A 13,272-nucleotide genomic window follows, 5' to 3' on the forward strand; every position below is an offset into this window, starting at 1 on the left:
TACAAAGATATATACGTGAAGATATCTATGTTTGCACATTTATAGGTACCTAAATACACAAACACATATGCACATACACACATATACAAATATATACTGTCATGGAAGAAGACAGATCAATTTCCTCCATCCTTACCTGAGGAACCCAGCAAGTTCTAGCATGACAACATAAAGCTGTAGGCTCAAGGATCTTCCAGACTGGCCCTGAGGCTGGCTTGGGGGTGAGGCTTGGATCTAATTTGCCTATCCCCATCCCGTCCCCCCAGAAGGCAGCCCCAACTCTGGCCATGTCAAAGTGTTTCTTACCTACTGGATCACCCATGTTCAAGCAGGAAGTATCTGCTCAAGATTATCATTTGGAATTTTGTGACTTTTCTGTTCTACCTTTTAGTAGCTATGTGACCTTGAGCAAGTTCCCATGTCTGCACATTTCAGATCATCATTTCTATGACATGTAACTACGACAATGAAGAAGAAAGACAGTATTTGCTGGATCTAGCTTGTACACATAGAAGACTGCATTATGAAATCAGAGTTGCATTCCTTTCTGTCTTCTGTGAACTAAAAGAGTTGTCATGAAAATTTGACCAGACTATGCCTAGCAGATTGTCTCCTACAAAAGGTGATGAGAGAAGAAACAGAATTTCTATTACAAGTGCAGACTGTGCTTTACACTACACACTTTTATGCTACATACAAGTCTTGGTTCCTTCCCCATCTATGTTCTCTTCCTTATTCCCTTCCACTGTTTCCAGGGGCTTGATCCCACAGTTCTCCTTTCTCCCTCTAGGACCATTCACGGTCTTCTCTCTGTTGTGGTTTTCCTCATGATCATCTAACACGCCCTCATCTTTCCGGTCCTGAATAAAACCTTCTTGAGCCACAGCTGTCTTGGCTAGGTCTCACATTCTCACTTCCAAAAAATCACAGTTAAGAGCATTCTACTACCTGCTGACTCTAAATCACAGTCTCAAATCTTCTTATTAACTGCAGTCTAGTTTGATCCTATTCATTCTACTTGGAAAAACACATTCTCTTGATTCACACCAATGACCCACCCTTTCTAAAACATGAAATACTTGAATCATGACTTTCCTTTCTAGAAATGCCAGTGCTTTTAGGGAATAGTTCTGATTCTTCACTTTAGCATTCACCTTCCATGACCCCAATCTATTTTTCTATACCTAAGATTGTCATAAAGACAAAATTAAAATAAATTAAAGAATTCCATGACTATGGAAGTCTAGAAAGCTTTGCTCACTATTCATGTCTTAAAGATTCTCAGTGTGTATTAAGATATCAAAGTCTCTATGAGGAGCTCTACAGGCAAAAAAAATAATAATAATAACTCAGTCAATGAATAATTGCTTGCTTCTTAGTAATATCCATGGAATACTTCTTTTGATTACTATTCAACCTTTTACTATACAGATTTTAGTTCAAGTTGTTTTAAAGGTACAAGAAAATGTGCTTTAGGCTATGTATTTATATCCCTCTCAGAACCTGTTCTGGGACTTGGATATAGTATGTGCTCAATACAACTGGGAATGCTAGGGTACATCCCATCACAAGAGGAGGCATAAATTTTCCTTTCTTTTTAAAAGAAATTAATTTATAGCACATTTGTGTGAAATGAACAGGAAAGCAATGAACTATAAAGTCTCTATGACACCAATATTTTCTTTGACTCTCTCAAAGGCCTCATTTCTCCATAGGACTTAAAGAAGGAAGGAGTAGGCATTTTTTTAACCACTCATTAGAACCAGGAGCCAAGCTTCAGTCAAGTACGTGATCAAGTGTCAGGTTCGTAACCCTGTGAAATAGACAAGATTATCCACATATTTACTGATGATAAATCAAAGCTCAGAGTCACCCCCCAACGAAGTGACACTGTCTGTCTTCAAATTCAGGTATGCTGATTCCAAAAATCCTTGCCCTTTGCACAGAACTGAAGCTTTCACAAACTATGAGGTGAGGAGGGACATGCAAATGTTCACGCTGAAAACCAGAGAAGGAAGTCAAGATAAGAAAAGCATTTGTCCAGTGGCCTCGGTGATAAGACTTTGCCAAGAACATTCTTTTTTTTTTTTTAAGATTTTATTTATTTATTTGACAGAGAGAGATCACAAGTAGACAAAGAGGGAGGCAGAGAGAGTGGGAGGAAGCAGGTCCCTACTGAGCAGAGAGCCCCATGCAGGACTCAATTCCAGGACCCTGAGATCATGACCTGAGCCGAAGGCAACAGCTTAACCCACTGAGCCACCCAGGAGCCCTTTGCCAAGAACATTCTAAGGAGAAGACACTGAAGGTGCAAGCTGCCAAGTCCCAATCTTAGGCCCCATGGAGAACCAAAAGAAGGAAGACTGACAAAGAAGGAAATGACAAGGCGCTCAGATTGCCTCAGCTCCTGCAAAGCAACCTGCCTTGGGGGAGCCATAAGCTGTGAACTAAAAGAGTTGTCATGAAAATTTGACCAGATTATGCCGAGCAGATTATCTCCTACAAAAGGTAATGAGAGAAGAAACAGAATTTCTATCACAACTGCAGACTGTGCTTTATACTTTTCCCCACGCTTGCTAACAATTACACTATTAAATCAGGAGTAGTCACTGAATGCCATTTGAAGAATGAATGAATGGAAATATGTTTATGCCAGAGAATCCCTTAAATTCCCTACCTCCTAGGGCCCCTGGGTGGCTCAGTGGGTTAAAGCCTCTGCCTTCAGCTCAGGTCATGATCCCGGGGTCCTGGGATCAAGCCCCACTTCAGACTCTCTGCTCAGCGGGGGCTGGCTTGCTCCTCTCTCTCTGCCTGCCTCTCTGCCTACTTGTGATCTCTGTCTGTCAAGCAGATAAATAAAATCCTTTTTTTTTAAAAAAAAAGATAATATATTCCCTACCTCCCCTTAATGAGTAAGGGTAGCCTCACTATCCATGAGGAACGAAACATTTATAAGTAAAACTATTTTGAAATTTGTATTCTGAGAATATAGCAACGTTCCTTATGGCTGGTTTCATACATCAGTCATCAAAACGTCAATATTCTCCACACATATGACTGTCATATTTTGATGTTGCTTTTTCAAAACACCTAGTGTCCACCCAACACTGCCACGCATTTTTAACCCGAAAAGCAAATCAGATGGTATCTTGGCAATCTGTGCTGATTGCAAGCTCCACTGATGGAAAATCCTCTCCTTCCACAGGACACCAGAAGTGCTCCTTGTATGTTACACGGTGAGCGAAAGCAGAACAATGAGAAGAACATAGCTGGGTGACAGCACATCACTGAACATTCGGATGATAGGGTCAGAAATAAAATAAGAACCCCTTTGTTCTTGGCGTTTTCTGCAGAGGATTCTTGGAGCCTCTGCGAAAACCCAATTCTACAAGGCTTTTTTCTAAAAATTACTGGCAGATAGGAACTTTTCAGCTAGCACATGCCAAAGCCTCTGCCAGGAATGTAAGCGGTACAATAATTTTTTTTATGTCTTTAGACACCTAGAACAGAAACCTTAAACACCCAAGTGTCAAAATAAGATAGATAACCCAATAAATTTGCTAGAGCAGGGACAGGGAAAACAAACACAGCCTTCTGTTATACGGATGTCTTTTAACTCTCTCCGACCACTAGCCTGAAACCTTAGCCTGCCACACGTCTTTCCTGTCGAGCTGTTTATTTAGACTCCCGTAAAGCCCCTCGGCACCCATTTTTAATTTTCAGCTTGCTTCTTGTCAGCTTTCTGAAAAGCATAGCAAGATCCACTGTTTAACAAAAACAGACACAAATCAGGGAAGGAGGAGATGGACGGCAGGAGGTGGTGGGTGGGGGTGCCTCCCAGCGAGTGTGAGAGGAAAGCGTTCCTGGTCCCATTTGTTTGCGACTGGGTGCAAGGGTTGCCCACGGAGGTCATTCAGTCTTGCGGGCTTGGGCTTTAACTCTCTGCCCACCCTTGCTTCGGCGTATTCTGCATTCCTTTCATGAAACGCTCTGTAAGTGCTCTTCGGTAACGTGGGCAAGAAAAGGAATCTTCCGTGGCAGTTCATTGCATTCTGGTCGTTTCCTGTGCTTGATTAGAGGGCTTGAGGAAGCTGCAAGCAATCATCTTGTCCTTCGAAAGAGGAAAGATAAGAGGCTTGAATTCAAAGATATCGCCAAGTAGTGTTATTTTTTTTTTTCAACGTAAGTGATAATCCACGAAGTAGCAACTGTTGATCAAGTAATGTTCCATGCAACGTGCTGTGCCTGGACCTAGGGGCAGAGGGAACATGCTTTGTGAACCAAAAATTGGAAACTCAGAGTCTCATATAAAACAACCGCGGTGGGGGGGGGCTACAACCGTGGTGGGTTTGAACGCAAGAGGTGGAGTGTGGGTGCCTCAAGTCCTGGAATCCACGGGCAGTTTGATGACCTAAGGGGAGCAGCGTGACACACTACTTAAAAGTGGGTTGCTGGTTTTGCGAAAGCAAGGCTTATGATCTCCGTAGTTGTGGGAAATAGAAAATATTTCCACCTCTTCCCTGTCTCTCAGCTCCCACTCCGATGCAGTTGGAAGCAATCTCCGTTTCCTAGAAGCGCAGACACTCAGTTTTTACTTCGTTGATAAGCAACGTGGATAGCAATCTATCCTAGAATAACTTATCATATAATATGTCCTAATAGTAGTGTATCCTATCACATAGTGATTTTCTTAAAACCGTAAGGTTTGGGGACACTGGTAGGCAAGAAGAGGAGAGAAAGAGGTTCTTAGGGGAAAAATAAAATCCAAAGTAAATTGTACCCACGATCCCACTGTGTGTGTGTGTAGGTGTGTATGCGCACATAGGTGAAAGTCTTAGATCATCTCTGACACACAATCCCACCCTCTCCCAGGGTTAGCCACTGTAGCATTTGAGGGCATCCCTTTCCTTGTGCTTCTATCTGATCTATAAGAATATACGTGAACATGTACAATAGATGTTTACATCATCACAAACAGCCACATGTATGTGCACTTCTTTTGCACAATGGTGGGATCTTCTATACCTATTGGTATACCACTTACTTTTATAATTATATAAAATTATATAATTTTATTTATCTATTATCTATTATATAAATATATACATATAATTATATATAATTAAATAAAAAATAAAGGTTTATCTTGGCCAGTATGCACTGTTCATGTGCTCTTTATGACAGTTGCTTAGTGTGCCTAAATAAATATACCATTTTTATTGAACCAGTCCCACAACTGAGCTCATTGGTAATTTGGGGGATTATAAACAAGGCTGCAATTAACATCCTTGTATGTATATTTTCACTGATTGGCGTAATTATTTCTGAAAGATAGATTTCTAGAAATAGTAAGGCTGATAACTGGGCCTGGCCTTTTGTTATTAATTTATCAAAAGAAAGAATTTGAGGTTGAGGGAGAAAGGATCAGAGGCAACAGAAACACGGAGAGCCTGGAAGACAAATGTTGGTAGGGTTCATCCAAACACTGTTGCGAGAACAAGAAATCTGAGTCTCTGACATCAGGTATCTGTTTCCATTGACGAGGGATCTCAAGAGCTCGGCGTCTCCAGTTTTCCTGAGTCAGCATTTTAATTTTAGGTAATAATTAGGTAAATTGAATAGTATCTAATTCTTAAGAACTTACTCAGACTTTATGCTCACTAAGCAACATTCTGAATGCAGTATGATTTCCCCAAAGATCTCACTTGAGAGAGAATTGAATAGAGGAAAAATGTAGATAGTAAGCTCTCTCCCAGTCTGTGTTTTGGGTTCACGTAAATCTGCCCCTGAGAAATGAATCCTCCCAGCATGCTCATAAAATTCGTTTTTGAAATTATGGAATTAGTTTTTGGAACTACAGAATTACCTACGGGGCTTTTGGAAAAACATTCTGTCATTAACATGTGACCATCTCGCCTCCATTATGTATCTCTGCTTTCAAAGTCCTAGAAAGCAAGACCCAGCCTTACTTGAGTCTGTCATGCCTGCAGCTAGAGGGCAATGGCGGAGTGGGCATCAGGAGCCCCGTTAATTTCTCAAGGTCCTTGACATTGAGATCTCCTGGTTCAACATCTTAACTGCAACATCAACACTGCCTGCACCTGACTCCACGGTCTTTGGTCTCACTTGCCTTGAAAGCACACAAAAATAGCATCCTGCTGTTTATAGAGCAAAGCACAGTTCCCTAAGGGCTGCCATTTAGGACCCAAGATCTGGACCCATCATGACTTTGCAGTCCAATTTCTCACTCTACCTCTCATTTCCATCTCTAGGTCTCTGCTTCTGTTATTTTCTCCACCTGAAATGCCTTTCCATTCCCACCACCCTCTCCGTGGAAATCTAACATATGGATTATAGGAACAGAATTCTAATATATTTGTAAAATAGAAGGTACAAATTTTTCCCTGATGGGCCGGGGCTTCCATAGTAAAACCAAGGTTGATAAGGCTGGGAGATGGGCAGGGATGGGGGTGAGTTTTGGACTCACGAGTCACACGGGCCTACTTGCCCCTCCCCCTATCCTTGGGTTTTCTTTTGAGCTCTCGTTCCCACCAAAGAATAAGGCTTAAATGAAATTGCTTTCATAAATGGTCATGATTGTGTATCTGTATTAAGTTTTTTATAAAAGTAAATTTGGCATTATTTTTCAACCTTTCTTGGGTGAGCAAATGGAAAAAGTAAGTTTGTGAAACTCAGAAATTAAATCTGTTTGTCAGTATGAAGTGAAACTGTTCCTTAGGACTGAACAAAAAGAGAATTTTTCATTGAGGGGGGAAAATCTTAATTTCTTTCTAAAATGGACCAATGTGACATTTGTTTTCTTTTTGAACCTGGTTACCCAACACCGTATTTTCTTTTTTGACCTTGGTTACCTGATACCACCACCAAGCCATCATTTATAAAGTTGTTTTAGAAAGTCTTTAGTCAAAAGCTCCATGGTAATTCTCCTCATTCTAAATTTAACTTTTTTCCTTCTCCTTGTGAAAAACAGGTAATTTTTAAAAAAATTTGTTAAATATTACTCTAATGTAAGATAATTCTAGATCTAGAGCACCTTTCTCAGGATTTTTATTTTATTTTACTATAATATATGGAATATACAATGCTTTCCAAGTTCAAAGGATTAATCTTTTCCAAAAGTTGTCCTGACTTGCTGTTTACCTTGCTGCTAAAGAACAGAAAGAATCCCAACCATGAATCCTCCACAAATGAAATATAGACTTATGTTTAGATATCTTTGCTACCAATCAGTTCTGCCCTCCCCAAAAAAAGATTAGGAAAAAATCCAGAATACTTCTCTCCTTTGACAGATGTCCAAGCCTCTCGGTATCCCCACCTCTGGAGTTGGGATACCCATATTTATATATATATATATATGATTAAAATTGCATAGAGAACTGAAAACTATGTGGTAAGGAATAAATAATGTATAATAAAGTTTTGAGGCAAAAATAAATGGGCACCATAATAATGACTTGATTGGTTTTTAGGTTTCTTGACATCTAGAAATATCTTACTTTAGATGAAATAAAAATTGGGCCAAAGCTAGAGAAAGGAGCTAGTCCTGAGTTCGGCAAGTGTCCAATATAGCTGTGCAATAAAGACTGGATCAAACAGAACCCAACTCAAAGATTCAAGCCTTAATCTGAATTAAGGATTTCTTTTAAAAAAATAAACCCACCTACTGTCCTACATCAGAGGATATCCTGTGGCCAGTGCCTTATACTACCAGTCTTGAGGAAATAACATCACAAAAGAATGCAATTAGCCAGGAGCAAAGAACTAGATCTTATGTCAACCCAGTATGAATTGCTTAGGTGAGTCATGCAGTCACTTTGAGTCAATTTTCTTATTTATGAAATCTGGGTAATAACACTCGCCTCCCTGTTTCAGAGGAAAATTGAGAGTATTAAATGAGGTCATGTAAGTGACACTACCCTATGACCATAACACATTATTGTTATTATCACAATATCAGTTTCTTTTCAGCCCCAAATCATCTCCTGTGTTCTACATGGCCGGGCCGGTACTCCATGGGCAGAACAACGATACGTCCTAGATTTTCCTGGGTGACCTAACTTTCAACAGTTCTGCCCCACCGTCCTCATGAGTACACTCCTCAAATCATGTGTTCTTAGATTGGAAATCACAGCCAGTAAATCCTTAGTGAGATGTGTCCAGACACACCGTGTAATTAGAGTTCTACACGCAAACAATATTCTAACAGTGATCTCCATCTGAAAGCCATAGAGTGCTCAATACTTTTATTGGGCTTTTAGAAGAAAACTGGCCAAATGCAAAAAGGAAGAGAATGAAATAAGAACCCACCTCAAGAGAAGAAAGGGAAAGCAGCTATCACAGGTGTCTGTTGCCAACTCAGGTGCAACTTACCCTCTGACATTAGATAAAACTAACCTCCTATACTTTTGACAATGGCACCAAGCTGTGAGTATCCCCTCAAAGAGAGGTAGATGTGAGTGATGGCTAGTTTGGAAGAAAATGCCTTTCAGAGCAAGTCTTTGGCGGTCGTGGAAGCTGGATTAGAAAGGAGTTCATTTAAGTGCACGAATAAATAGAATCTATATACATGGGTATTAGAAATGTCATTTTGACATTTTAAAAAGAATAGATCTCGACCTCAGCTGGAATATGTACGCCCGAGCCTCCCATCTCGTTCCTAGCATTACTAACTGGTGCATTACTGCTTGGACACTAAACGAAGAGAAATGGCATTCCATCACTGGACCAACATGTTACTTCAGAAATTCCAGTTCTAACACAAGGAGTATGTTGACAATGGATGGAGCAAGCATATACTGAAAACTTCACACAGCGCAGCTGGTAAATCACCCAGAAAACCAATTCTATTTAAACGCTTATGAAAGCTCAGAGGAAAAATCCAAAACATCTTTTTAAAATCACAGTTGAAAGTGGAATGACATCTTCCAGCAGCAACAGGCTGGGGAAGGAAATGGTAAAACTGGGTTTTCTCCTGCAGTCGGGGAGCTCATCTTTCCTTCCTTTGTATTTTATTTCTTCATGTTAACAGAAAGCAATGAGGGCTACTGTTTGCATCCAGGTCTATTCTGAAACCCTGAGCAGATTGAGATAACAAATCCTCAGGGAGGTGAAAGACCCCAGTGAGAAACTGGTGTAGTCTAGCAGACAAGCTAATTTAGGCAGCCTCCAGGTACCTCCAATGGCCTTTGTCCCATCTGGCTGTTGGGTCTCATCCTTCTTTCCATCCACGGCTCCACCACAGCCACAGTAGCTACGCACATGCACCCTGACAAGATTTAAAAAAAAAAAAAAAACTTTTTTGTTTTGAATCCAATAAGCTGAATTTGAAACATCTAGGAAATAATCACTTATAACACAAAAGCCGTCAGGCAGCATTACACAAGTAACAATGGCTTTGTCCTAGTAAAACTTTATTTATGAACACACGCATGTCAGATCATTTTTTATTTGTTATACAACATCATTTTCCTTTAGAGTTTTTCCAACCTGTTCAAAATGTAAACATTCTTAACTCATAAGCCAGACAAAAGCAGAGAGCAGGGTGCATTTATTGCCATAGGCCGCAGTTTGCTGACCCTTGTCTTCAAAGCTCAGAAGGGAAAAGAGCACTAAGGAACACTTTCAGAAATCACTCTAGGAAGTTAGCTATGGAGGCAGCCCCTTCCTCCAAGGTTCAAGGTCGATCAGGTGTGCTGGTCATTAGTGCGGTCAAGTGACTATTTCCTGGTCTGCTCCTGGGCGCAGAGTGGCATCGTCCTTTCCCACACCCTTGTGATCAGGGAGGTCCTATGGCTTCCTTTGGCCACAGAGTTATAAAAAGTGACATAGTCCCTTCCAGGTAAAAACTTCAGGAGCAAAAACATGACGTACCATATTCCCTTCTCAAGGTTAGAGCACTCATGGGTGGGCAAAGAGCCAACAATTGACCTGTAGTACAAGGAGACTGAGGAAGAAATAGAAGTTTATTAAAAGACTGAGATTTTAAGATGGTTTGTCATCATAGTTTAGTCCAACCTCTACTAAATGCAACCAGCTTATTATATACTATGATCAGGGGACACCTGGGGTGCCTCAAAATGAAACATTTATACCCATGTTAGCAGAAGACAGCCTCTTTGGCAACTGAAAATTAGTTAGCAGATACAGCATGGATTTATTACCCTTGTGTCTTTGGACCGTGAAGAAAACCATAAAAAGTAGTAGATAATTTTTTTTTTTTTAATGATACCGTTCAATGCAGATGAGAGTGTGGTAAGACAGGTCATCTCCTGTTCTGGTAGCCGGAAAACAAACTTCTTCAACCTTTCAAGGAAGCTGGTTTCCTGTACTCACTCGTGTCTTTTACAGATTTTCAAACTCTTTGACTTCATAGTCAAATTCTACTATTAGGAATCTTACCTAAAAAAATAATCAAGGCTAATCAATAATAACAGGCAAATATTTATGAATAATGAGATCTGTTTTTGTTAAAATAAGGAAAGGAAAAGAAAACACCCTGGAAAAATCGTGTCCAACTTTATGGGACATGCCAAAAATTGTTATATTCATATAATGAAAAAATTACAGCACAATTTAGAGGAAGTTTATGAAGAATTTTAATGGCAAAAACAGCTCACATATTATACATAGCACAAATAGTGTAATTCAACGATTTATATGTAAGTTACATATGCTGCATGTAGAGAGATAGAGAGAAAGAAAGAGGACTGGCATGGAACACACCAGAACGTGGTGAGATTACAAATGGTTATTATTTTATTCCATTGACACTTTTATATTTTCAATTTTTCTACAAGGAATATATATTACTCTCATAATCAAAAAAGCAATAAAATGTATTTTTAAAATAGTCCCAAGCTAGCCAGCTTTAGACTCCCTTTTAGGGAGCACCAAGTTCTTTTCTCCTTTCCATAAGCTATGAAATGCCAAGTATCCCCTTTATTGAAGAAGGCCGCCTTTCCTGGCATTTTTACTTTGGGCCCCAAATTAAGTTGTAAACATAAAACCAGTCCCCCCAAATCATGACTCATGGAGATCTGCACTGAAAAGAATGACCTATGCTTCTTGCTGACGCTGGCATGTATTAATTCAAACCTTATTACTATTTGATTTAATTTATTATCTTAATTCTTGTAAATGACTTGCTTCCAGAGAGTTTCATAGGCCTTTTACACCCACCCTTCCAGCCTTACCGTCTCTGCTCTAAAGCTAGCTCGCAAATTGCAGTGGCTTACAGAATAATTCTTGTTCCTTTCATGGCATCATTAGGCATCAGGAGGGCAGCCTTCTTCTGTCTGATGATTCCAGCAGCCTGGGTGCTTCCATTGTATAGAACCCCATATGCCAAGCCTTCTTCAGAGGTCTTTGTTGGAATCTATGAATTCAGCTAACCAACAAGTTAGAAAAATACGGCCTACAATCACTCTATCTTCATTCCCTTTGCAGAAAGACGGTCCCATGATCTCATGTAACCACAGGGAGGCTGGGGAATGTAGACGTTCTGTATGTTGAGGAAGGGGGGATGGAGTTGAAGGACATTAAGCCTATCTCTGCTGTAGTCAATCCAGGAGACTGACTGGAGCTCTCAGCTGTCGGTATCGCCTATGCTGGTTTACCTTAATCCCTTTACTAAAAGATCTCCCCCACCCAGCTAACCTTGTTCCCACAAAACTGCCAAATTCCCTTTGAATCTCACCTTTCAGAAGCTTTTCTAAATGTTTCAGTTCACAATGAACTTGTCCTTTTCTCCATGGGTCTCTTACAGGAATCCATACCATAATACTTCTCAGAGTCTGACGCATTAGAGAAAATCGTGTATGTTTTTTCTTCACCACAGCAAAGGGACCAGACTGAACTAGGTGTTACCCTTCGTGGTCTCCCCTGATACCTAGCATGATGCTTTCACGTAGTAGGCACTCAGTGAAGGTTAATTTCCTTCCATGTTTTCCAATCAACATTCATTAAAGCTAACTGAACAAAAATGCACTGGCTTCCTAGTTTACATAAATGGTGGTCTTAGCTCTCCCTCTTAGTAGATATTCTATGAAGAATAATTATAGGGACGTCCAGAAGAACCATCCAAAAGTGTATGGGCTTTAAAACCTCTTCGGGGATTGATTTAAAAACCAAAGGATCTAGCTTAAGATTTCTTATTCCTCTGATAATCCCGTCGTATTTTGCAGATTTTAAAACTCTCTGTGGATTTTTTTCCTTTTCCTGCAAAATCCGAGTTCTTCAGTAAATCAACTTTTCAGTCCAGTGGGTATAAAAACAGACTGTGTAGTGAACGGGCTTCAGCTTTGCTGAGTATGCAGGCAAATGGAAAGAAAAGCAAAGAAATAAAATAAAAGTGAGAGGTGTGAACTTTCCCCATCCATCTTAATGGAGTGCTAACCTTCCTGCCTCACGGTGACCAGTCGAATTCTAGAACTATTAAACAATGAGCTGAAATCCAAACATTCAGTCTGGGAGTGAAATCTTGAGAAACAACAGCTGTGTCCAGTTTTGACTACAATTCAGGCTTAAGAAAGCAAACACATGCCAAATAAAACTGATTTTGGCTGTCCTCTGTCAGTTTTAGGCTCTAGAATCTCTCCTCTTAGCTCTGCCCTGAAAGATTCACCCTTTTTAAAAGGTGGAGAGGGCCCAGAGCGTGACCTTGCTTTTAAAGATGGCACTTGAGACAGGGAGCAGTAAGTCAGAGACCTTATCTTTCATCAAGGAGTGCCTCAAAACTCTTAGAATTTAGGATCTCAGCAATTGTTGGTGGTCACCATTTGGAGCGATCTGCATGATGTTTAGTACTAGGTTTTGTTCATTTAAATTAGGCCTACACATACACACACACACACACAGATGGCATGGAGGGAAAAGACACAGAGACTTCTTCATAAGAACCCAGAAAGAATAAGTAAGAACATTCATTTCCAGAGCATTCTTCTTGATAGTCTCCTTTAAAAAACACAAGGGACTGGAAGCAACTAACCAGCAACTGTCTACTGGTTCTGATGGTTTGGTAATTGCAGAAAAGCACCAGAGAAAAGAGAACACCTGCTTGGAAGCCAAGTCAGATGCGGGGTTTCATGTCCAGCATCAGGTCTTAGCTGTTTCACCTCAGGCAAACTCCTGAATTCCCTAACCTACGTACCTCATCTTTAAAATATGAAAAAGAGGGACACCTGGGTGGCTCAGTGGGTTAAGCATTTGCCTTCAGCTCAGGTCATGATCCCAGCATCCCAGGATCAAGTCCCG

General features: G+C 40.3%; 1 long non-coding RNA gene across 2 annotated transcripts; it reads right to left on the reverse strand.

Annotated features, from left to right (window-relative positions):
• Positions 1–3,557: 3,557 nt before the first annotated feature.
• On the reverse strand, positions 3,558–13,072 carry LOC123391993. Of its 2 annotated transcripts, XR_006606676.1 has the most exons (6): positions 11,717–13,072; positions 11,256–11,407; positions 10,250–10,419; positions 9,892–9,964; positions 9,195–9,286; positions 3,558–4,111 (listed from the first exon to the last, which is right to left on the reverse strand). It is a non-coding gene; the product is annotated as an uncharacterized LOC123391993 (long non-coding RNA). The 2 variants fall into 2 exon arrangements; XR_006606677.1 differs by lacking the exon at positions 10,250–10,419 and having other exon boundaries at positions 3,559–4,111.
• Between the last annotated feature and the right edge of the window lie 200 nt (positions 13,073–13,272).

The sequence above is a fragment of the Mustela putorius genome, unplaced genomic scaffold (genome assembly GCF_011764305.1).
Source record: "Mustela putorius furo isolate JIRA1106 unplaced genomic scaffold, ASM1176430v1.1 tig00000421_pilon_pilon_pilon, whole genome shotgun sequence".
Classification (NCBI taxonomy): domain Eukaryota; kingdom Metazoa; phylum Chordata; class Mammalia; order Carnivora; family Mustelidae; genus Mustela; species Mustela putorius.